We start from the raw sequence: 27,500 nt of genomic DNA, 5'->3' as shown, positions 1-27,500 counted from the left end.
CAGGGTGGCTGTGGCTACAATGTAGCTGCCATCACCAGTGTGTGAATGTGTGTGTGAATGTGTGGATGACTGGATGTGTAAAGCGCTTTGGGGTCCTTAGGCTAGTAAAGCGCTATATAAATACAGGCCATTTACCAGGAAAAGATGAACAGGATCAGAAACATCCCCCCCTCCAAACCCCCGCCTCAAGCAGTGTCTGCTGTCACAGATTTGTTCTGAAAGCTGAATTTACTGTTGTTTGGACTGTCGACTGTTTCAAGATACCACGTGGGATAAAAGAAATTAAGCAGAAAAAAGCCCCTGGGAAGGATCCCCCCCCCCCCCCCCCCCCCCCCCCCCCCCCCACGGCGAATCACTCCCTGAGGTATGGTGTATAGTTGAGCATTTTAGTATGCTGATGGCATCTAGCACAATACATGGATCCTACTGTGAATCTCACACAGTCATTAGCTCGGCACCTTTAGAGAATCAGACTCTTTCCTGACGGCTCAAAGGTGGCTGGTTTCAGTCGGGCTGAAGCTCCTCCTCGCTGTCACAGGGGCAGCGGCAGGGCACGCCCTGAACAGGCTGCCAATCTGCCACAGTGCTGTGCTCAGTTATTATTAATCAAAATATTATTAATCTACACACTGTAGCTACTGTAACAGCTCCAAATCTACATCTACACAAGCACTGATCCTTATTTGTCCTTATTTATGTGCAAAGGATCCGTGCAGTTGCCTAAACTTTTCTAATGCATCGACATTTTTTTAGGGATTTTAATCCAAGGGATTAGTTGTAATTGATCTGCAAAAAAAGACAAATCTTCTCAGTCTTCTTAAGACAACCTGAGTGTTTCTACAGCATGGTGCACAACAATCAACTGGCCAAGTCTAGGATCCATAATATTGCTGCACGCTGCACTGTAAAGCACACAACCTTAGCACGATGTTTCGTTCCTTTCTTTTCTTACATATATGCAATATATGCAAATACGTGCATGTAGTTTTGTTTTTAAGCTTGGTTTTAACACTGACTGTCATGAGTGTCATTCATGTTGAACTGAGTTTGATTAATATGTCCTTTTAAAATAAACAAAAAAAATCTCTGCAGGGTTGCTGATCAGTTTTCTGCCCGTGATCACCTGACGAGCGCGAGCATCTGCTGCTAAAATACAAAGGTTCAACCAGAAGTCACAGCGCAGAGGCCCGAGGCTGCACCTGTCGTCCGTAGTGTGGATTAAAAGGTAAAATTCACTTCTTTCTGTCACCAGTTTTCCCTTTTTGTTTCACTGTATTTATCCCCATCTCTTCATCCTTGTGTGCTCACCCCTCTCTGTTTCCGTCTCACCTCCACAGGTGGCTGAACAGCTGGGCAGAGAAGCAAAGTGCTCTGATCCTGACAAGCACCTGGACAAGACAAACCACAGCAACACAAGAACAAAGCAGAGACAAAGGGTGAATGCTGGATAGCTGTGCAGTCAAAATGCTGTTTTCCTAAAGAAACTCTGTCATATTAAACCACAACAGTGTCAGCTGCACTATTACCACTGATGAAGGCAGCTGTTGGACTGAGAATGGATCTGTTTCATGTCCTTGCTCTGTCTGTGGTGACTCGGGTTGTTCCCCTCTCTGTGAAGCCACCGCATGAGAACCGAGGGATGCATCTTCCTTTTTGTGGGCAAACAAAATCTCTTTGGGACAAACGATTGTCCGAGCAACACAAATACTGGAAAATACTGGAGCGTCGTGCGGCTGTTACATTCCCTGCCTGTAGGTGGTAGATGGATGCTGGACTGAAATAGGTTCAGATCTGTGTGACTCTGCAGAAAACAGTTTTTGGTGGTGTCTAGTTTCACTGTGGCTGCATCACAAACCCATGTTCACTGTGTGTTTCTATATAATGTACATAAACCAGCAGCGTGTGGATTTCATGACATAGCTGTGAAGTGTTGAAGCATTGTGTGGATTTTACAGAAATGCAGCATTTTCCCCGCAAAACTGTGATTTGCAGCTGAAGGTTAAATTTTAAACGAGTATAACTCTGTGTGTTTGTACTGACAGCCTTTCAGGGCTTGTGATTTTTGTGCGTTTGCACCACACACTGCTCCGAGAGCAGGATCACTGCTGTTATGTATAGACTTCACAAAACAGCACCGTGCTGCCCTGAGCATGCAGCAGCGATCAGAGCCGGTGCTGCACCGCTGTCTGGTGTGTTCATGCAGCAGGTTGAGGAAAAATCCTTTTTTCCCAATTAAAGGACGAAACAGAGCTGATTAGAAACCATCATTTATTTAAACAAATAAAACTAAACTATTGTTTAGACTTCACGTGGCTTCTGGTTTGTTTGTTGTTACTATTAGAGCTGTAAATGTAACAATGTAACAATGTAACAATGTAACAATGTAACACTAGCTAATGCCTTTATTTTTTTAAATGAGAAAAAGTAACAAAGTAACTTACATGAGCTTACATTAGAAAATACATTAGATGAAAACACATTTCATTGCACATGTCCGTCTTTGTATGCATGAAAATGTGCGTGTGTTAATGTGTGTGTGTGGATTCTTAAGGCAAAATGTGTGTGTGTGTGTGTGTGTGTGTGGGCAGAGGTTAATTTAGCCCAGCAGTGAAGAGCCCTTGATAAAGAGCAGCCTGATCCCTGTTTAATTACCTTCCGTCTACATTTCATTGGCGTACGCTGGGCCATAGGTGTGTCTGTGTGCGTGTGATGAATGTGGGATTTGTCTCTGAGCAGGGACACCCACGAGACACGGCGCCTTCAGTGGCTGTATGAGCCTGTGCTTGTCTGACATTTATCTACGCGTGTGTGAGCACAAACTGGTCGGCTACATGAGGTTTGACATGTCATTCTTATTTCTTTCACTGTTTTAGTTACTCTAGGAGGATCAGTCTGACTCCACTCTGGGAAGGATGAGTCGGGGATTTCAATCAAAATAAAAGCCAAATAAGGAAGACATGTTTTCTCTTTGCAGAATTTATGTTAATCAGTTACTAAAAAGTGCCGCTTAGACAGTGAACACTGAAGCAGCATAATAAAATATCAAATATATATAAAAGTGAGAAAGCGACAGAACAAAAAGCTGTTTTTGTTAAACCTAATAATGGATTATATTTAACTGTGTGCATATTTGAAAAGGGAAGAGTGTTCTGATATTCAACAACAGTCTGCCAAAGATTTAATTCACCCAACAGATGAATTCCTAATAATAAAAAAGACTCAACATTTTAATTAAAAATAATTGTTTTAATTTCAGACTTTTCGAGGCCTCTGCCTTTGTTCTGTTTGCCAATTTCGGCCCTAATTTAGTCCCACTATTCTGCTCACTGTGACACCCCTGGTGCGAGGGCACAGAAGGAAGAGAGTAAAACCGAAACGCCGCTGAGGCGTGTGGAGAAAGACGGTCAGCAGGTGGGAAACAAGGAAACCGGTGAAATGTGTGTACTCAGGAAAGAGTTTGAGAAGAAGACGTGGGGGGCAGATAAGAAAGGGAAAGGGTCCAGGATGGAGGGAGAGAGGTGGTGAGTAATGATGGCGCGTCACTGCAGTGCTCAGAGAAATAACTGTGACTGCACACACACACACACACACACACATGTGAATGTGCAAATTCTTATTTTATCTTAAAGCTGAAAAGTCATCATGATAGATCACACCACGAGGATAAACCTGCCTTTAACTCTGTGTGTGCCTAATTATGGATGAGCTGCTCGTGCACTTCTAATCATTTAGACATTTACTTTAAGGGGAAATATTTCTTATTGCTGGGTCAATGCTGTGTGACACACATACACACCTCAGGACCGACCCATAAGAATCCTACAGTTAAAAATTGCATGTTTAAATCCACAGAAACACACTTGGTGACACTGCCTCAGCTCTGAGTGTGTAGCTGACGGCAGGACCAAAATAACGTTAATTTAATTAGGCCTAATAAAACGGCTGAGTGCAGCAATCAGCGACCCATCACTGGGACGGGAAACGCTACTAGAATTAAATGACTGCATGTGGATGTGTATTAAAAAGCTAATAACATAATTAGAAACACAACAGCTCGTCTTGTCACTGCTAAACAATGCTGGCAGAATGCTAATGGGCGTCGTGCAGCTCCACTAATCTTTTGTTCATCGTTCTTTTCCCATCACTTGATCTCTGCGTTCATTTTCTCACCTCTCTGTCAGCTGTCTGTACACGCCTGATGATGTTAACGGCAGCAAACAGATAAAAGCTTCACCGACTGCACGTTTCATAACGTTTACCTTTTTCTTATCACGCTGTAGAACGAAGCAGCTGTTGTTTAAGTTTCACCACTGTAAACAATCACCCTGAACCACCACAGTGGGAAAATAAATACATGTGATTAAAAGCTAAAAGCAGACAGTTCATGTAAAATCATGAAAATAAAACGAATTCTTTTGTTTTGAGTCTAGAACCTAACGAGAAACATCACAAAGCCACAAGTTTTAACTGCTGCTCCAAGTCAAATTCTACACATCACTTCAATGTTTTTCAACAATTAGAGTTTTCTGTTTTCTAATCTATCATCTAATCTGATAGATTAGATTCTAATGTAATCTGATAGATTAGATTCTAATCTAATCTGATAGATTCAGATCAGATTAGAATTAGATTAGATTCTAATCTAATCTATCAGATTAGATTAGAATCTAATCTAATCTGATAGATTAGATTCAAATCTAATCTGATAGATTAGATTAGATTCTAATCTAATCTGATAGATTCAGATCAGATTAGAATTAGATTAGATTCTAATCTAATCTATCAGATTAGATTCTAATCTAATCTAATTCTAATCTGATCTGAATCTATCAGATTAGATTAGAATCTAATCTAATCTGATAGATTAGATTAGATTCTAATCTGATAGATTAGATTAGAATCTAATCTAATATAATCTAATCTATCAGTTTTCTGTTTTCTAATCACTTTTCACTGTAATAACACATGTGTGCAGGATTTGGTTTTCCTATCTCGTGTTTATTTTAAATATCAGGAGAAAGAATTCAAAGTCCAAGTTCTGGATTCACTTCCAGATGTAACAAACTAAACTAAATTTATTTAGTTAAACTATATTAAACTATATTAAACACAAATTAAACTATATTTCAGTCTACTGACATGTGCATTAAAAACTGAAAAACTTTACAGTACCATTTATTATTTTAAAATGAAGGATTTTTTGTCAGGTTGTTGTAAACTTTGGATTGAATTTTTAACATTTGCAGACAAACAAAAACAACCTGCACTGGTTTTGCAGGCTGTATATAGATGAAAGCACAGTAATGCAGCAGATCTTTAACCATTGTGAGTCACCTTTTTATGCTGTGTATTTATTTTTATGCTAATATATTTGCGCACAAAAGTACAGCTGATGAGTTACAGGTAAGACTGTTGAGTGGGGCACAAAGTGTACTTACCTGGGAAACTCAACACGTATGGCAGCCACGCCCCTAATTTATGCACAGCACATTTAAACAGGTGAGATGTGGTGAAACTGATGATCCTCTGTGTCTCCCAAACTACAACGATTTCTTAAAATATGGGACTCAGTTATATCTTCTTTCTTTTCTTGTATAGGGTCTAAAGTTTGCCACTTGGTCCATTTTTATTATTTAGTTTTGTCCCAAACCTTTGGGTCAAAGTAATGTTACTGCTCTTGTTTGTGGCATACTTGCTTTCATTAAATGCTTGATTTCATCTATTAAAGCTACAATTAATGAGCATCTAATTGACCCAAGCCTGATCTATTTACATCTTAAAATGGAGTCAGTACCTTTGAGGAACAAAGCTGTAACCTCTTGTCCAGCGGAAGCCCCCCCTGCTCTTCTGATTTGCATTTTGATTCATATCTGTAAGCCTGCTCTAGGCCGAGGGGTTAGGGGCTGAACTGGCAAGCCTTTCAGGCTCGTAGGCCTGCCAGGATTTTTAATTCAGTGTCAATTGCACAGTTCCCTTACGTTTTCTGTGCTGCCTACAAGCACTTACACGGCCCGAGCTGTTTACCAAAACCCTTTCCACAAGTACATGGGTACTTTGGAAATTTAGATCACCACCTGTTGCTCTTGTTTCTGCTTTCATGTGGACAGACATATATTTTCTAAAGATGGATTTTAAAATGTATTTATTTTATTAACTAAGGCCTGTAAAGCGGGGGGGGGGGGGGGACATCGTGGACAGGTCACCAGTCAAAGAGCACCTATGAGCAATTCAGAATCACCAACTAACTGCAAGTTTAGATGCAAACACCACACAGGCCTTTGACCACATGGTGGACTCGAACTCGGGACCTTCTTGCTGTGAGGCAGCTGTGCCACCATGCGGGCCTGCGCAAAATCCCTATTTTAAAAAATACAAGTGACTAGCCCTGACAAAAAACTCACTTGTCTTTACAGACAACCAAACCACAAACTTTGCCTTTGAGAAGGTAAAAGTATAAACTGGCAAGAAGAGAACAATAGCATATTGTACACCTGTGCGCTGCATTTTAAAATACTTTCAGATGATATGAAACTCCAGTTTAATATGAGCTCCATATTATTTTAAATGCATTAAAAGTGATATCTGGTTATCTTAAAGACTCCGTTATTACTTTGCAAGCTCCTTTGACTACAATGACCTGGATGACTGAGAACCTTCAGTTATTACGTTATAACTGAGCAGATATAGCTTCCCCAGGCTGCATGAATACAGCTGCAGCTGCCGTGTGTCTATAGCTGATCAACGTCACGTTTGCTGAAAGAATTATACATGCATGTAAGAGCCAATTAAAGGTTAATTTTATTGGTACTTGTAAAATGATTAGAGGAGAAATATACATGTTTGATGTTAAGAATATAATTTCTGGTTAATTTCAAAATACTGTTTTGTTAAAGGTATAGAATATAGAAGTGCGACATTCTAATGCGCTTTTTAGTATTTTGGGCTTCCGGCACACTGTAATTACGTAGTTGGGGAGTCAGATAAGCTGGAAGCAACACAGTTTTTTGACCGAGTCTTGCCATGTAAATTAAAAGTTTCAATAAACATCTTTTTTGCAAGAAAAGTACCTGGACTTGCTCGCGTTTCAAATGCATGTTGCCGGACTGACTCCTAAAGGTGGTACAGAAGAGTGAAATAGAGACGGAGTGCTGCCACTACAATGCATATGATTAGCAAATTCAAGCAACCCACCTAGGGAAGGATATCAGCCAGTACGTTATTAACCGACTTGCGTCTCACCTGTTCCAACTATACTGGCATTCATAAACAAACTGGTTTACTCGTGTTTTATGTGCTGACATTTCCAGTAAAGTGTAAGCTGGATATATATAATTTTATGGTAAGTGTTCAGGGTCTTGACATTGCCAGAGCACCCTTTATGTATTTATATGTGATTACGGATGTTCTCTATCATTTTCTGAAAAGCTTTCCTCTGTTAAGATTAAAGCGTCATCTCTCTCTTCTTGTCACTTGCTCTCTCCATCACTTTCTCACTCTTTTTTCTCCTGCCTCCCTTTCTCTGTCCTTGAGCTGAAAATGGAGAGGCAGGCTACAGTGAAGAGACAGATATTGGTTTGACACTCTGTAACATCTTTTTGTGAGAGCCGCACACATTCAGAGGTGTGTGTGTGCATTTGTGTGAGCTTGTGCACAAACAGTCACGTATAAGTGCATCTGTGTGTGCAGCTGAAAAACTCAGTGAGCTGACTCAAGGCTGCGGCTGCTTATGAAACTGGTGAACTATCTGGCAGATTTCAATGAACATAAATGAACATGTGAACAACAAAGAGGGGGAAGAAACAACTGATGTAGCTGTTGCTAGGCAATATCGGTATCCTTGATGGGCAGATGTAGCTTTTACTTAAAGAAGCTATTTCTACTCTGACGTTATAATATCATCAGTACTTTTCTAATTAGTATGCTCAAAGACCTTCTGCAGTTGTATACTGCAGGTACATTACTCTTTGTAATAATTAAAAATGTGAGACATTCCTCTTGGATGGTAAAAGATGCATGCAGTTTTCTCAGTTCATTTATTTATATTGTGCTAAATCATAACATTTCCTTGAGGTGCTTTATAATGTATGATAAAGACTCTACATTATTACAGAGAAAACCCCACAAACAGATGACCTGCTATGAGCAATCACTTGGTAACAGTGGGGAGGAAAAACTCCCTTTTAACAGGAAGAAACCTCCACCAGAACCAGGCTCAGGGAGGGGCGGGGCCATCTGCTGTGATTGGTTGAGGGTGAGGGAAGAGAGATAGGACAAAAGACACATTCGACTTTTAAATACTACCCAATAAGTCAGCAAAGAGCCCCACTGAGGTCACGTGGTACTCTAAGTGTCACGGCACTGGGTGTTTCTTGTTTAAGCTATAGTCTTTGAATTATGTTTTTTGTTTGTATTATATTTATAGTTCCTGGTTTTCAGGTTTCTGTTTTGTCTGCGCCTGCCCGGTGTTCTTGGTGAAGGTTTAATTCTGTTCTGTATGTTTAGTCTTCAGTCTTCATGTCTTCCCTGTGTTACGTTTGTCTTCATGTTCCTGCTGTTCAGAGTGTGTCATGTTTCCACATCTCTGTCTAGTCCTTGTGAATGCCTCATGCTTCCTGTTTTATTTTGACAGTCTGTGTCCTATGTCAGTATATTCTGCTTTGTTTCCTGTGTCTCATCATGTCCGATTACTCCAGCTGTGTTTCCCTCCTGTTTTCCAGTCCCTCGTCACTCCCTGGTGTATTTAAGCCCTGTGTTTTCTTCTGTCTGTTGTTGCGTTGAACCTCTCCCATGTGCTGTGTGTGTGTGTGTGTGTTACTCTCAGTATTTCCTCGTTCTGTGGTTTCAGTTTAATGTTTGTAGTTTCTTGTTTTCTGTATAAGTATTGGCGTTAGCAATAAAGCTGCTGTCTTTAGTCTCTTTTTCTTAGTTTAGTTTCTTTCTTTCTGTGTCCTGCGTTGGGGTCCTCGTCCTACATGTCACACAGCACAACCTTGACAATAAGGTCTTTAAAATAAGATGGGGCAATGAAAGTTGTCAATGAAGAGAAGCCACCATGCGAGAAACTCTCTCTGTCTAGTCCCTGCCAGAACTCTGGCTGCAGCGTTTTCAGGGAGTTTTTTTGGACAGTGTGATAATAAAGTTCAATAGTACAATAGTTCAGCCTAGAAGTGATGAATATATCCACTGGTTTTTCATCATTACTGTGAGAGTTTAGATATATTTGTTGTTAGCACATTGAAGGACATGTCCTGGCCAAAAACAACTCCGAGGTTCCTCACAGTGTTACTGGAGGCCAAGGTCATGCCATCCAGAGGAAGAATCTGGCTTCATGGCTAAATAAAGCTCCTCCTCACCTTTAACTAAATAAATACATTTTTAAAAATGTGTTGTTTTATTACATTTTTGTATGTTTATACTGGAATGACTGTATCAAGTCACTTTCTAGTGGTGTGCAATACTGCATATTTTGGTATCGATCCAACACCAAGTAAATACGCTAGCTAAATAAATAAGGTAAAGCTCATTTAATTGCTAAATCTGTTACAGCAACCGTGTGATTATTGTAAGAAAATGACGGAGTTACACCGTCCCAGTCCACAGACAGCAGACCTGAGCGCATACACCACCATTAGTTTCTACACTTGTCGCGCTGCACTGTAAAAAAAATTGTAATATAAAAGTATTTTACTGTTTATTTTACAGTTTTGTTCTGTTCTTCTAGAATATCATTACATTTACATAAATAGGCTGATTTTACATTTCAAATGTAAATTAATGTAAAATCACTAAATGTAATAAAACATAATTTTCTTGTTTGTTAAATGTATCTGTCTGTACATGAGCATATGTAGATTGTTAAAACAAAAAAACACTTTTTATCCATAACAGCAAATGAACTGTACAACAGAAAATGCAAATGCTATTTATGGTCTCCTCACAACCATAATCGTACGATTGTACGAGTGGTTATGCAAGCCGATGGTATGTTGTTCCGGGGTTCAAACAGTGGGTTAGCGCGCGCTTGGAAATGTCAAATGAACGGCATTATTTTTTTTATATTTTTTTGTTTTTTTGTGAAACACTGTAGGTAGGCTGCCTGGAAGTGGACAAAAGTAAAACAGTATGTTGGATGTTCCAGCAATGCTCAATTACATTGGTGGGAACTAGTGTGTTAGCGCAGTTAGCTCGTTAACGTGTTGGCTGTCCAGCCCCACGTACGGGGCGATCCGCGGTAGCTCGTTAACGGAGATTTGCCGTGTTGTGGCGTTAACGTCATTTCAGATTAACGCTGACAGCACTAGTGGGAACACAACGAATATGACTGCACATTTACTCCGACATCATCCTAGTGAAAGACAAGTGGAAGCAGACAAAAACAACAAGCACGCATGCTACAAACTTTAGCCGAGTCATTTAGACAGCCGTTAGCACATGATTCTCCTTATGGGGACCTGATATGTTTAATATGCTGCTGAGAATATAGCCCAGAAGAAGCCTATAGTAGAGCTTTTATTTTGGAAAGAGACATTTCTCTGTAATAAACTCTCTTTTCCAAAGATGAGGGATTTCTCCATCAGATTTATTATTTATTACTTTGTTGTTTCAGCAACATTAAATTTAAAAACTGTACTTTTGAGTTAAAACATATATTTATAATTTTAATTATTGTAGGAATACAGCTGGAAATATGCGGAGGAAAAAAGAGTGTTTTGGGGGAAGAAATGATAAAGGGATGACTAATGACTATCATTGTCTTTCTGACTACAGCTGAAAAGAAAGAAACATTATTTGTGTTTTTATAGCTTCTCCCTCGTGAGTTATTGATCCTTGAAGTTTAAGTCTGTGAATGTCTTTAACTGGGCAGGAGATGCTGTGCACTTCATGCTCTGGGGAGAAAAGCTGGTTGTCTGGATCATAAAAAAAAGCCTATGTAAATATGATATCTATGTGATCAATATGAGTAGCAATCAGAAAGTGACTTGTTTCAGTTGTATTTCCAAAATGGAGATGCCACACTGTTAGAACATTTACCTGCTTAAAGCACGTGGCAAATAAAACAGTAACTGCACTGTTCCAAAAAATAGTAATGTCAAACTATCTTACTGTATAGTTTACAGTTTTGTCTTTCTAGAATATCATTACATTTACATAAGTAGACGGTGATTTTACATGTCAAAGGTAAAATAACATAACATCACTGTAAATACAGTAAAACACAATTTACTTGTTTTTTAAATATATTTTTTGTACATATGCATATTTAGATTGTAAAGATACATTTAGAAATGTATCATAATTTCACAAATATTTGTCTGTTATGTGAGAGAATGATCTGTTAAATTCAAATGTAATACTATGGAAAAGTATATAAAATGATTGAAAATTAATGAGAGTAATCAATAATTAAAGGAGTATTTGAATTATAATTGTGCTGAAAATTTCATTTCATCTAGGTCTGATTCAATAATTCAGAGGTAACAAGTGAAAATATAATTAATAGGAATAAAAACTAAAAAAAAAACATATAAAACATTGCACGGCCACGCTGTGCTAATTATATATTTTAAAAAATAAATGTAGAGGCAGGAATTGCAATTAATATAAATCTCAAAGTATTCCCAACATTCCTGAACAGAAACAGGCCTCTGCACCTGGGGTGAGGGTGTGGCCATGAAAACAATGTGACGTGCCATTGGATGTTGGGACACATAATAACATGACGCTAAGCATCGGCCAATGAATGTGAACTAACAACCACACGGTCGCGGGTATGGCTGTGCTGTAGGAAAACATCCTAATATAATAGTAATATAAAAGTATTTCACTGCATTTTACAGTTTTGTTCTTCTAGAATATCATTAATGTTACATAAATAGACTGATTTCACATTTCAAATCTAAATTAACGTTAAATCACTGTAATGTAATAAAACATAATTTTCATGATTATTAAATGTATCTGTCTGTACGTATGCATATTTAGATTGTTAAAATAATTCACAAATGCATCATAATTTCACAAATATCTGTCCGTTATTTGAAAGATTGAGCTGTTGAATTCAAATGTAATGCTATGGAAAATAACATGATTCCTATAAGCTTGTGTTACATCAGATAAGTATTATTATCATTGCTTTTAGGGCGATCGTGGCTCAAGAGTTGGCAGTTCGCCTTGTGATCAGAAGGTCGCCGGTTCGAGCCCCGGCTTGGACGCTCTCGGTCGTTGTGTCCTTGGGCAAGACACTTCGCCTACTGGTGATGGCCAAAGGCGCCGATGGTGCGATATGGCAGCCTCGCCTCTGTCCCAGGGCATGCAATCCATTATTATTTAAACCAACTGTTAACTTTTCTGTACATTTACGGATTATGATTCATATTGCTGCATTCATTGACCTTGTTTACAGGTAATTTCATTGTTTGATCACGTTAAAATGTTCCTAATTCAGTGTTTAAGATCACTTGAAAAGGCAAGATCCCATGTAAAATTAGGGCAACAAACTGTATTGTCATTACTGGAAATAACCGTATTTTCATTGGAAAGTTATTTTCTGTGATTTTACGGTAGTATTTTGGCTCCCAGCTGCCTGAATATTACCGTTTTTTTAAGATGTTTTTTTTAACAGTGTGCACAACTACCAATGAAAAAGCTTTTCAAGGAAATATAACTGAAAAAAAAGAAAACTATGTATAATAATAACGGTAGTCCTTCAATAGATATTGCAGTATTTTTGTCCAGTGAACCATCATGGCTTCATTTTAAGTTGGTATTCAGCTGTAACTTAAATATCTTTTGTTACCAAGACACAAATTAAATAAATTGTACCACTTGAAAAATGTATTTATCCAAATATTTATACTGGAGTTACACCGAAGTAACATTCACAGAAAGACTTTCATTTAAAATGTTTTATTTTATTTTTTTAAATACCTGAAAACAAGCAAGAAATTGGCAAAACCTAACCGCCATGTCTGCAGGGACCCTCCACTCAGCACAAAGGTGATGAATAGATACTTCAAGTTTCAGGTTGTCCCCGAAACTTGAAGTATTTTTTTAGATACACACCGAACAAGATACTTTCCACTCGTCTGTTTTAAGCCACTGTTTGGGCTGACATGTGGAAACCTGTGTAATGTGCCACCTACAAGTATGTGCTCCTTCTGGTAATGAATAGAAAATATTTATTACGCTCTCACTTTTTTCTACACTTTCTCGTAGTTATATAAGTTGCCCATCAGCTTATCATGCATCCCCCAGTCTTTCATTCCCAAGTCCCACTTTTTCTGGTACTCTCTCTGCCCTGTATCAATCTCCCTCCTGCCCCCTCTCGCTCCTCTCCCAGTTGGTTATTAATGGTTTTAATTTAGAGAGAGGAAAGACCTTGGTACCCACAGAGGCATCCCCTCTGCCCCGAGTGTGTACTTGTGTGTGTGATAGAGGAAAAGGAGAGAGGCCCCCGCTCACTGCTGTGTAACCAAGCAGCAATAACACTTTGTCTTCTTTAACTGTGCTGCTTCTTCAAGGTATCCTACATCTTTCTCTCTCCGTCTTCCCCTGGAACTATTTTCCTTTGTCCATTTCTCTTAATTTCTTCTACTTTACTTGACTTGTCTTCTTCTCCCATTGTTATTTTATTATTTTTCTATAGGGCTGCCTCTGAAAGAAGGCGCTCTAAAGTATCGGTCAAAGATACTCAGCCTCAGTCCCGATGGAGTAAAGCATCAGTTTATCCAAGTGACAATGTGTGTTGTGCTTGTGGTTAAGTGATAAGAGAAGAGTGATACTTTTATGTTCAGTGTTTTTGGAAGTAAGTGACACCAGCACAGAGCTGCATGGTGATGAGGTAATTAAGTTGTAATAGCTATTTAAATGCTGTGTCTAAAAAAGGGAATTATATGTATATACGCACTGATCAAGTTTGGGAGGTTTTGTTAGAAACACATTATTTCTTTTCTACTCACAGTTTCATTTAATTTTCATACAAAATGCATCTAACAGATCTAACCAGAGGGAAAAAACTCAAAACCACAGGAGTTGTTCAGCAATTTTACAGCAGTGTCTTTCTGCCTGCCTGTTATCACTGCAGAGTTGGTCCAAACCAAACCAGACCAAAGACACAGCATGGCTTTGAAATCTGGAGGTCTTTTAAAAAGTTAAATGCAGGAAAACTAGCATATCGCTCAAGAGCAACAAACATGGCAAACTTCTTGAAACCAGGATGTCACGCAGAGATAAGAAATGCCAGATGCTTGAAAGTGAATAATGCTGTGAATTTCATGTCATTGTTTCATCTGCATATGCTTATGCATGTACTTTATTGAAAGATAAGTTAAAAAGGCTGGAAGAGCGAGATCTGAGGAAGCATGCATGTGTTGGCTGCCAAATCTGCACAGCATACTGTCTATAAATGCCATAAAAATACAAATCAATAAGCAATAAATCAATGACGTTGAATCTAACTGTGTGACGAACCCATCTACTGAAAAATATCTTCACGCTGCCTACAGCACGTTGTGACCAGCCGCCCTTTGGTTTGGTGCTTCCCCTGTGGCCAGGCTTCTTGGAAAGGTTGCTTGTTATTACTTGTGGTACCATTGTTGTTGCTGGGTAACCATTGATGAGATATTGCATGTGTCCCAGAGGTTGCTTGTCAAATAGAGTTCAGCACTATTATGTACTGTATGTTTACTACCCTGTCATCTGAAGCACTTCCTTTGCGTCAAAGGAACCACCTACCTGAGAGCAGACAGAAGGTTCACGGCAGTAAATGTGTAATTTTACACAAAACAGAGCAGAACAACTACTGAAGTAATTTATCTTTGCAAAGTATTACTGTAAACATGTACATGTATATGTAAACACAAAATTATCTATGAGGATAAGACCTCAAACCATGCTTTTGAGGAACAAAGAAACAAACAAAGCAACAGTAAAAAATAAAGATATTATTGTATCCAACAGAAAACTAGGCTTCATTGGATGTTTCCGACATATTTAGTCTCCAGTTGGTTTGTTCCTCCTTTGATTAGCTGTTGATTAGCCTGACGATCATCATTAGTAAAGAATTAAAGTGATGATCCTGCAAACACACATTTTACACATTTCAAAGCAAATTCGACCATCACGCTGAAAATGGAACGGATCTTATTTAGAACTTTTCTACTCTGAGCACTCAAAGTGCTACACCACTAGTCTCCTTCACTCAGTCACACACGCATTCATACAAGCACTACTACTATCCAATATTCACACACATTCACACTCTAATGAACGCACTGGGAGGAACTTGGAGTTCAGTACCCTGACAAGGATAATTTGGCATGCAGACTGAAGCAGCCGGGGATTAAACCAACAATCTTCAAATTACTCAACGCCCTGCTTCTACCTCTTCCATCAGGTTGGTACACTCACAGGCAATTTATCACATACGCCTTCCTAGTACTGGGTTAGACCCTGTTTTGCATTCAGAGCTGCCTTGATTCTTCATGGTAAAGACTCAACAAGATGCTGGAAACATTCCTCATTGCACAGCATTGCACAGTTGGTGTAGATTTGTCGAATGCACAGCCGTGATGCAAATCTTGCATTCCAACACATATTGAGATCTGGTGACTTTGGGAACGACTAGCAGAAGCCCCAGACCGCGAGATCTTCAACGCACACCTCCGGCAGAGCTTCAACAGCATTCAGAGGGAGACTGGGGACATTGAGTCCGAATGGACCATGTTCAGCGTCTCCATTGCCGAAGCTGCTGCATTGAGCTGCGGCCGCCTTACAGTTGCCGTCCTGTCAACTCGAAGCAGTCTGCAGCCCTTCTCTTTTGACCTTAGGCATCAATGAGGCATTTCTAACCAGAGAACTGCTATTTACTACATATTTTTCTCTTTTTGGACCACTATCTGCAAACCTCACAGATGGTTGTGCAGTAAAAACACAGCAGACCAGCAATTTTTCAAAATACTCCAACCAGCCCTTGTGCCTCCAACAACCATGTCACATTCAAAGTCACTTAAATCACTTTTCTTCCCTTCAGCTGTTTGCCTTGACCATGTCTTAACATAACAGTACTCCGTTTTGCCTTTGCCAAATACTCGATACTTAGTGCAAAGTGTCTGAATCCGTTTAAAGCATCCTGCCTATTTTATCAGCATATGCTGTATTTATCCAGGTAAAGGCTTGATCAAGACATAGCAGCAATTATACACATGAACAGTCACACAAATAGTGTTATGAAATTTTTAGGGCTGAAACTATGGGCTTCACCTCACAAATTTAATGTCTACCCTGGAACAAGCACTGGTGTCTTGGATGTTTTAACAGTTTTTTTGTGATTCAATGGAGAAAAAAGAAAATCCAAGTAAGTTGAAAGGTTTTCATTTTGACCAACATTTTGATCCCAGGCTCATCGTGTGTTTATAATAATTTTCCCATATAGTTATCTTTAAACGCTAAGCAAATGTCAAATGTGAGCTTGCTGATGAGATTTTTAAATTTAATTGCCACCATTTGATGATATGGTAACCAGTGTTGGGTAAGTTACTGTAAATTAGTAACTTAGTTACATTACTAGTTACTTCTACCAAAGGTAACTCAGTTACTTCACGTTACTCGTTACTTTCAAAGTAACTAGTTACTAGGGAAAGTAACTTTGGTTTTACTCAGAATTCTCTTGTTAATGTGTTGCTTCTGTAGCTGGATACCAGCCAGACTGCCAGTCTTCTAGCTTGCTTATTGCAACAGTGCACTGTTCCACCTACCAACAGAAAGGAAAAGATAATGTGTATATTTCCACGAGAGAAATCCCACGCCTGGACCGTCGTTAACCGCTGCCATGATTCTAGCCTACGTCACAGCGTCATGTGCGCTTTTTACATCCAACACAAAAACTGCAGTCGTGGTGCTTTGATTGTACTCAGAACTCTGAAATTCTGCCTTCTGAATAGGAAGATGTAGGTAACAGCAGACTGCAGATGAGCTGCATACAGAGCTGGACTGGGACAAAAAATCGGCCCGGGCATTTTGACTAGAGACCGGCCGCCATTATAGGAGAAATCATAAAGCCTTTGAATGAAAACAAACGCTGTTGTGACAGTGATGTTCACTGTTTTGATGGTATATATGCATCAATCTATCAATTGTTTGTTGTAAGACTCCGATAATTATTTTTTTAAAAGAAAGATATTTTAAATGAGAATAAGAAAGTATTTCTTTGTGCCCCCCTCTCCCTGTTAATGCCCTACCTGCCCCCTGGCAACACTTTGCTAGATCCACCCCTGCACAGTTACCAGCTGTCAGCTCCTTAGAAAAGGATCCTGGGGTTATCTGTCTCTCAGAAACAGTTCATAACTTCAACTCATTCATGTCACTTAAAAGGTAAACCTGTTTCTCCATCACCTGTTCAGCTCTGATGATTCAGTAAGGACATCTCCTGATTTCATCTACATGTTTCCCTCTCACCACATATCCAAACCATCATGACCAGCAGCTTTACAGCTGTGGCTCCAGCAAACATCAGCTGATACTAGAAATTAATATTAAATAAATTCTAACAACAGCTGATCAAACGTGCTGCTGTTGTTTAACGCGACATCCGCTGATTTTCTCTTTCTGGTGCAAAGTGGGCGATAAACAAACAAGAGAGAAAAGCCGATCAGCTGATCATTGATCAGTTTCATGATTGAAGGAGCAACAGGAGAGAGAGGGGAGAGAATGAGAGAAAAAGAGGCAGCTGTGCAGCTCCAGCTTTGCGTCTTTTTCATTGTAGCTGAAGTCCAGGACAAACTGTTCCCTTTCATCTCAATACGAAACGCGTAATATTTTCTCTGAATACGAGACGGTTATGTTTTTTATGGGACGGTTGGAAACTCTAATAACTAACCTTATGAACAAAATAAAGTTCAACATCAGTAACATAGCACCCGCTCAGCTGTATAGAAACTCCGTCATGCTAGCTAGTACGCAGCAGGAAAAAGTCAGCACAACGAAAATAAACTCCACCTAAACTTGGTTTATATCTGACCCAGATAGACTGCAGGTCATAACTTCTTACCTGAAGTGCAGTTCACACTCGGACCAGCGGCCACCTCGGGTCTCTCCTCCTCCCACCTCCCCTTTCCCTCCTCCACCTGCTGCCTCCACCACTTGCTAATGTTACTGAATCTGTGGAAGCTCCGCGATGCCACCACACGAAGTAACGAGCCTATCTAAATCCCAGTAACGACTAACGTTCCTGATTTTGGCATAATAACTAGTTACCGTGCTCGTTACCACAATAATAACGTAGTTACTGTAACGCGTTACTTAATAACGCGTTAGTCCCAACACTGATGGTAACACAGCCAGTCAGTTTAGATCATTATAATGGCATTAAAATGATCTTTTTCTTCTTTTTTTTATTTTAGCTGGTGACGTTTCTTTTGACATGTGACACTGTTTCTGCTTTTACTGACTTTACTAAACTTTAAAGGTTAACATCCAGTTCTGTGGCACTTGTGTCCAGTGCACTGTTCCCATCTTTTGGCTCATACTTAAAGTTACACCAATTGTGCACATTTCAAATATTGATATTTATATATGAAAGCTAACCAATGGCAATGCTTAGAGCCATATGGAGTGAACAGTAGTGTATGTGATTTGCAAAGCCAGCAATAAGCCGTAAAGCACAATGGCTGTGAGTCTGACACTGCATCTCTATCATGTGATAATCAAACAGCAGCAGGAGGTTGAGAGGTTATGATGAACTTTATTTTATCCTTTCACAGATTTTAGATGTTAGCAGAGACTTCCTACCAACCTTTTCTATTATCATTCAGCCTCTACAAGGCCTGCAGATATGTGTGTGCTAGTGCTCTGTATTGAAAAGCAATTGAAGGCAGGCCAAAGAGGCTCTGTGCCCATTTGGTAACAGGGTAAGTTGTTCTGCCCTGAGAGGTGCAACAAAACTAACTGGAGAATTACTAACACCAAGCAAGTACAGTTCATACACGCCCACATGATCCTGACAAGAGGTCTAATCAAACAACAAGTTACAAAGAAACACACCTATGTGGGAGGACTGTGTGTGGGTGTGTGTGTCCATGTGTGCGTGTGTGTGTGTCCATGTGTGTGTGTGTGGGTGGGTGTGTGTGGAGTCCCAGCAGTCCTCTCTAAATGACAACTGCCCTCCACAGAATCTGAAGTGAACCACAGAGCAAAAACGATAGATGGAACGAGTAAAGAGAAACTTTACAGTTTAAATAGGTGATAATCAGACTACAGTTACCTTGTTGAAATAAATGGATTACATGGCAGTGTTTTCCTGTTTCATATGTTAGGCCAGTGGTTCCCAAACCTTTTTTGCTGGGCCCCCCTTGTTTTACAAGAAAAATGTTTGCGCCCCCCTCGCGCACGCACGCACGCACGCACACACGAACACATCCTCCAACCACACACGCCCATATTTTGCTCCATTGCGGTTTATTTCACACCTCAAACATTTAGTAAACAATTAAGCAAATACAAGTAATCTGCAATAAATTACAGGTAGTAAGAAAATAAACTTCTAACTCTTTTACGCTGCGTCTGCACCTACACGGGTATTTTTGAAAACACAGCTGTTTCGTCCACGTAAACGGCGTTTCGAATCACCGAGAACGGAGATTTTTTAAAACTCCTTTTTTGCGTTTACGTGTGGACGAGGAATACAGAGTTCGTCACGCAACGTCAAAGGTATGTGCCTTTTTTCACGTCACGCTGTGGCCACGTTATTGTTTACATGAGATGAAAATCTCCAACATGTCAGGAGTAGTTAGTCATTACAACAAGTGCTTGTGAACTAAAAATCAAGAATGTGGGATCCTGTTTGTCCGTGATTTAAACAGCCCAGCGCTGCTCCCGACGAAAGGAAAACCAATCCTGCAGGGAGACCTACCTCAGCACTTGTGCAGGTGAAGCCAAAGGAAGATTTGCTTCACCATATTTTCTAGTCTTTGGCTTAGAATGAAGTTGGTTTGGAAACATATTCAGCGATGCTTCATCTCCTGCTTTGCGTTTCTGTGGGCGCCCCGTGCTAGCAGTGTCCAAGCGTTGTTTTTTTTTTGTTTTTTTTTTCCTTTTCATGCTGCGCCCCCCCTGCAATGGCTCTGCGCCCCCCCTAGGGGGCGGGCCCCACACTTTGGGAAGGTCTGTGTTAGGCTATCCCCTCTCTATTTTTGGTAATTCCATGCTGGTGTAACCCCAAACAAAACACGCAAGGAGATTTTTATAGGATTTTTGTGTGTGGTGTAGTTTCAACCAGCATTAAGCAAGTTGTTCTGGTTTTTGTAAAAGCTTAAAACTCACAGGAAAACTCTGATTTTGTTGCTGTGTCATGCAGCAGGATCTTTGGTATGACATTACGCTTAAAGCTGAATGAAACTAGAAAACATGGGCTCTGATGATAGACAATTGTGGAATTTAGCTAGTATTGGAGATGTTACCTGTGACAAATTGTTACAATTGCAAAATTAAAGGCACTGAAGTGTGTGCAATGCTTTTTCAGTCCTTTTTGACCATTCAAAGCAAACACCAGTCCACAAACTGGGGGGCAGGGTTTTCAATTTTGTATCTATCCCGGACGAGCCCCCATTTATGTTACGCCCCTAGTCTGGGCGTGTAGAGACGCACATAAGGTTGGAGGAGAGAGAGGCAAGTTTGTTTGTTTCCAAACCAAACATCCAAAACCGGTTATGCGTAAAAATGGGATTTCATTTATTGTCAGGAAGAATAGCTCCAGAGTGAACGCAGCCCAAAATAATAAACAAAACCAACTCAGTCCTGCCAAAGGAAACTAAGAAAGAAACAAAACAAACAAATGACAATACTATCCCTCGCTTCCTGTTCAAAAACTGTTCAAAAGAAAAGGCGGCTCACCCCTTCAGCTTCCGCCTAGGCACGCATAAGCACTGAGTTTACACACCAGGGCGGCTCTCACAGAGCGCGATTACACAGATACAAAATCACGCTAAAAGTTGGAAACCAGGGCCAGGTCCGCGTCTGTTGTCAAATCTGCTCGCTCGCTGCTCTCTCCTTCGGCAGCTGTCAGAGCGGCGTTTTGAACGCAGTCACGTGTTCCACGGTCCAATCAGCAGTTCTCTACTCTTTATTAGGGGAGGGACCTGCAGAGAGTCTTAAGCACAGCAAAGAGACACCGAAACAAACAGCTCACACAGACTTCTTATGGCCACAGCCGTAACACTCTAATGTTGGTGGCATCAGTTACACAATGGACCCGGAGAAAGCACAAAGGGGCAGCATTTATTACTATTAATGAAGGCGACTCGCCGCCGAGCTAACACTGTTAGCTGGCGTTAGCTGAGATTGGTTCATAGACTGCAGACTGTTAGGCCGTTTCTAAATGCTCAAGTACACAAGTCCGTACTTGCGTTCTCACAAGTCCAGACTTCGTAAGTTCACAGTGGACTTCCCGAGAACGCAGTGCGATCGTTCTACAACTGGAACAGAGGTGTACTTGATGACATCACAGAGTTTTTACTGCCGTACTCTCTTAATTTAACTGTGAGTAATATTTGCAATGGAAATTATGCATGAGATAAAAAAATTACACGATGTAGTAGATTTCTTTAAGAAAAAAAAAAGATAATTTAAAAAAGTATCTGAAGCACTTTGGCAGCATTTTTACGTATCATCTGTTTCGTAATAAGCTTCATACAGTTAAAGCACAATCAGTATGGGTGAAACACAAGCTTCATCTCTCTATTAATAAAAATAGTACACATGTATGCCTGAATAAAAACAAACAGATAAGATGCCTTTATTTTTATTTTAGTAGAAACTCAAAACTTGGCTGGGGTTTGGAAGAGAGCTGAACAAATATTTAAAATATAATCATTTTTGGAGCAGCCTTCAGGATCTCCACGTATTAACATGCTGCTTTTAGATGGATCGCATTAACAACATTCATGTAATTGTAAAAAGCATCAGAGTATATTGAGTAATCCAAAGTATTCAGAATACGTTACTCTCATTGAGTAACTTAATGGAACACGTTACAAACCACATATTGGGGCATGTAATCTGTAATCTGTAGTGGAATACATTCTAAAATGAACCTTCCCAACACTGGCAACAGTGTCCAATAAGTTCATCCTGCATGTTTTGATTCTCAGCAGTTACAGTTTATTTTGTTTGGATGACAACAGCAATGCAACGGCATTCTTGGGCCACAAGGACCTTTGAGCTCTCTCTCTTACACACACACACACACACACACACACACACACACACACACACACACACACACACACACACACACACTATTACTTTTTAAACAAAAACAAAACAAAACAAACTGCTGGGGCAGGGATAGCTGAGTAGGTAGAGTGGTGCCCCCATGATTGGAAGGTCGGGGGTTCGACTCCACTGCACAGCTACCCTGAGGTACCCCTGAGCAAGGTACCGTCCCTACACACTGCTCCCCGGCCGCTGCATTGGTGGATGCCCACTGCTTCACTGGGTGAATGGGTTAAATGCAGAGGAGTAATTTCACAATAACGCATACACATTATTATTATTATTATTATTACACACAATTACACATTGTCCATTATAAACTTTGGCGTTTGCAGGTTTCTGTTTTTCACAAGTGAAAACTCTTGTGACTTTTAGATTTCTTTTCTTATTGTTTTTATTCTGCACTTGCTTTCTCTGCCACCAGTTCCCATTCACTTCCCTTTCCCTGTTTCTACCTCTGTGCTATTTCAGGTTTCTTTGAATCTTCCTTCTCTTACTGTTTCTCTCTCTCTCTCTGTCTTAGTCCTCCTGTCTCAGCCCAATTACTTCAGGCTTCCTTCATGTTAGATGGCCACACAGGTTTCAGATCTTTGTCTCTCTTTTTCCACTAATTCACACACACACACACACACACACACACACACACACACACACACGCACGCACGCACGCACGCACGCACACACACACACACACACACAGAAAGCCTCTGTCTGACAGGGAACTCATGCACAAACACACACAAGAAGAGGATATCAAGCAGGCGTGCTCTCCATTAATATTTTACTAATATGACAGTTGGGTATGATGTGTGTGTGTGTGTGTGTGTGTGTGTGTGTGTGTGATGTGTACCCATCACTTTTAATGAGGGCAGGCAAAGCATATGGAGGGAGGCAGGAAGGCGTTTTCCGGTGTCTTTTTTATTTTCCCTTTGAGTGAAAGTGTGCACGTGTGTGCGCGCGTTTGTACAAAGCCGAAACAACGGCGGTGAGAAACGAGGGAGTGTGTGCAGATTGCTGCACAGTGAACACACTGTGTCAAAGAGACAGATGTCAAGCATTTCATAACTGTGAAGCTCAAACTTTCTTCTACATCTCATTTAACTGGGCGCGCTGGCTAAGAACACATTATTGTTTACAGCAACATAAGCAGTCAACAGGCTGAAAACTTATGCATGCACATATAGTGATACAAATCAAATCACTTCTATTGTCACATCACATGTGCAGGTACACTGGTACATGCAAGTGAAATTCTTGTGTGCGAGCTTCACAAGCAACAGAGTTGTGCAAAAATACAATACCATAAGAACAAGCAAAATATAAGAATGAAAAAATACATGTACAATATAAGAGTGTATGCATATTACTGAATGTGTATACTAAATATGTATATCTACGTGTGTGTGTGTGTATACATATTTTACAAATTAAATAGAATAAACAATAAAATAAAATATACAGAGGTTGGTAGTTGAACATGTGCAAAACAGTGGCATTTATATACAGTATGTAGTGCATAATGTTGAAGTTCCAGTAGTGGAGCTGAGGTGTCTATGAAGTGTTCAGCAGTCTGATGGCCTGGTGGAAAAAGCTTCTCTCAGTCTGCTGGTTCTGGACCGGATGCTGCAGAACCTCCTTCCTGATGGAAGCAGTCTGAACAGTTCATGGCTGGGGTGACTGGAGTCCTTGATGATCCTCCCCGCTTTCCTCAGGCACTGCTTCCTGTAGATGTCCTGGAGGGAAGCTCACCTCCAGTTATCCGTTCAGAGCACCGCACTACTCTCTGGAGAGCTTTGCGGTTGTAGGCGGTGCTGTTGCCGTACCAGGTGGTGATGTATCCAGTGAGGATGCTCTCAATGGCACAGCGATAGAAGGTCCTGAGGGTGCGGGGGCTCATGCCGAATCTTTTCAGTCTCCTGAGAAAGAAGAGGCGCTGTTGCACCTTCTTCACTGTTTTGTTTGTGTGTATTTCAATTTCAATTCAATTCAATTTTATTGATATAGCACCAAATCACAACAAAAGTCGCCTCAAGGCGCTTCATAGATACAGAGAAAAACCCAACAATCATATGACCCCCTATGAGCAGCACTTTGGCGACAGTGGGAAGGAAAAACTCCCTTTTAACAGGAAGAAACCTCCAGCAGAACCAGGCTCAGGGAGGGGCGGGGCCATCTGCTGTGATTGGTTGGGGTGAGAGAAGGAAGACAGGATAAAGACATGCTGTGGAAGAGAGACAGAGATTAATAACAGATATGATTCAGTGCAGAGAGGTCTGTTAATACACAGCGAGTGAGAAAGGTGACTGGAAAGGAAAAACTCAATGCATCATGGGAATCCCCGGCAGCCTTAGTTATGCTGCAATAGACGTATTGCAGCATAACTAAGGGAGGATTCAGGGTCACCTGGTCCAGCCCTAACTATATGCTTTAGCAAAAAGGAAAGTTTGAAGCCTAATCTTGAAAGTAGAGATAGTGTCTGTCTCCTGAATCCAAACTGGAAGCTGGTTCCACAGAAGAGGGGCCTGAAAACTGAAGGCTCTGCCTCACATTCTACTTTTAAATACTCTAGGCCAGATGTACACCAAGGAAGCGGAAGCTGCTCACTCTCTCCACAGCAGCGCCGTTGATGGTGATGGGGGGGTGTACATCTCTGCACCTCTGGAAGTCCACTATCAACTCCTTTGTCTTTGCGACGTTGAGGGTGAGATGGTTGTCTTGACAGCAGTGGGTCAGGGCGCTGACCTCCTCCCTGTAAGCCGTCTCATCACCGTTGGTGATAAGACCCACCACTGTAGTGTCGTCCGCAAACCTCACAATGATGTTGGAGTTGTTAGTGGCCGTGCAGTCGTAGGTGTAGAGTGAGTACAGGAGAGGGCTCAGTACACACCCCTGTGGAGCACCAGTGTTCATTGTGACGGGGGATGAGGTGATGTCTGACCACTTGGCGTCTCTCAGACAGGAAGTTAAGGATCCAGCTGTAGAGGGAGCTGCTCAGTCCTAGATCCAGCAGTTTCCTGTCCAGCTTCGAGGGAGCGATGGTGTTGAATGCTGAGCTGTAATCTACAAACAGCATCCTCACATACGTGTCTCTCTTCTCCAGGTGTGACAGGGCAGTGTGCAGTGTCAGGGCTATGGCATCATCGGTGGACCTGTTGTGGCGGTATGCGAACTGTAGAGGGTCCAGTGAGTCGGGCAGTGAAGAGCAAACAAAGTCCCTGACCAGCTTCTCGAAGCATTTGCTCACGATGGGGGCTACAGGTCGCCAGGCGTTCAGTGAGGAGATGGTGGAGGATTTGGGTACAGGGACGATGGTGGCCACTTTGAAGCAGGCTGGGACTACAGACAGAGAGAGGGAAAGGTTGAAGATGTGTCTGCTGTAACATTTAGAGCTTTACTGCAGGGCATCAGTGGACACATGCAGTAGGTCCACTGTACCGACACGAGGCTCTGTGGAGCTTTGGAATCAACCTTAAACTAAAGAGTTTCAGGAGGTCATGAAACTAAATCAGAATCCCGAGTGTGCTAACAGGAAGAGGGTCAAGCTGCAAACAGTCACTGCTATGGCCACATCTGGGCTGTTTCAATGTGGTCGCTCTAAATGGGAGTAGAGAACTAAATAAGGTCATGCTGTTTGGTCTTATTATAGGTTTATGGCAGGGGTGTCAAACATAAGGCCTGTGGGCCTGAATTGGACCAGTAAAGACTGATCTGGTCCACTGAAAGAAGAAGGGGAAGAATTTTGAACATTTGATGATGATGTAAAATGAGTTTGACATTCTTGATTTACGGTACCCAGACTGCTCGTAGGTATTTGAGTGGATGTGTCACTGAGTTCAATCTGAGGGCTAAAGCCAAGAGAATATTAAAGACAGAGAAACCTAAAGACAAAAATATACTGAACATGTAGGGGTGTGTGTGTGTGTGTGTGTGTGTGTGTGTGTGTGTGTGTGAAAGAGAATTAGGGCCAGGCAGTCTGAAGGCCAGACACTGAAAAAAAATCAGAGTCTATGGTTCTGCTAAATGTCAGTGTGTGTGTGTGTGTGTGTGTGTGTGTGTGTGTGTGTGTGTGTGTGTCTGCAAGCCCTAAACTCCTCTTACCCCTACAGAGACACACCCCCACACACGCCTCCACCTCATTAGCAGCAGGACATGACATTTCTGGACCATTTCGGCCGGGCAGTGGCACTCAGGGTGGGGCTGGGGGAGGTGGGGAGCATGACAGGATCTTTAATTCCTCGTTTTGTCCATATTCATAACTGCACTGAAAAATTGGTGAATTAAGAACAAGTCCTTTTAATCGAACAGGAGGTTACTGGGAAGATATTTGTGCCACACTCAGGTTACATATGCCGGTTCACTGTTTATGAACAGATTACCCAACAGCTTTCAGTTATTGATATTATGTTTTAAACACATGTTTGAGCAGCAAACTCGTGCTGCTGGCGTGGAAATATTTTCATTTGACAGATGGTGGCAGAAGAATGGCATTTCACTGTGTTCTTGAAATAAATCAAAAAAGAGGAAGACAAAGAAACAATGGGAATGTTTTGTCACACTTGCTGGTAATTATTTTTATTTTGCCTGTCCCGTTTGGATCTTTAGCCATCAGAATTGTTGTCTGAAGGCAAAGAAAGATGCCAAGTGGATTTACTTTACCAAGTGGATCATCATGGCCTTGCCATATTGGTCCATTTGATTGACCTTTATTATAATTATGTATTTATTTTATTTTCGTTTTAAAGACGGGACAGACATGACTGGGGGATAGGACAGGGAGAAAGAATGAAAGAAAAGAGAGGGGAGAAGAGATGGTGAGAAAGGGCGGAAGAAAGAAAAGAAAAACAAACAAAACACACATATATTTTGGATAGTAATTTTGGGGTTTTAAGAGTAAGAAATTGAACCACACTTGGTGGTGTTTGTAATTCAACTTGACCCGGTTTAAATTTCTTTTTTACTATGGATTTAATTTGTTGATATTCTAAAAATCTTTTCTTGTTGATCCTATATTGTGTAACTAGTCTGTCAAATGAAATAAATTCTGTTCCTTCTAATACAGTGGAGCAAAAAAGTATTTAGTCAGCCACCGATTGTGCAAGTTCCCCCACTTAAAATGATGACAGAGGTCAGTAATTTGCACCAGAGGTACACTTCAACTGTGAGAGACAGAATGTGAAAAAAAAAATCCATGAATTCACATGGTAGGATTTGTAAAGAATTTATTCGTAAATCAG

This window comes from Neolamprologus multifasciatus, chromosome 7, assembly GCF_963576455.1.
Source record: "Neolamprologus multifasciatus chromosome 7, fNeoMul1.2, whole genome shotgun sequence".
In the NCBI taxonomy this organism is placed as follows: domain Eukaryota; kingdom Metazoa; phylum Chordata; class Actinopteri; order Cichliformes; family Cichlidae; genus Neolamprologus; species Neolamprologus multifasciatus.
This window is presented reverse-complemented; position numbering follows the sequence as displayed.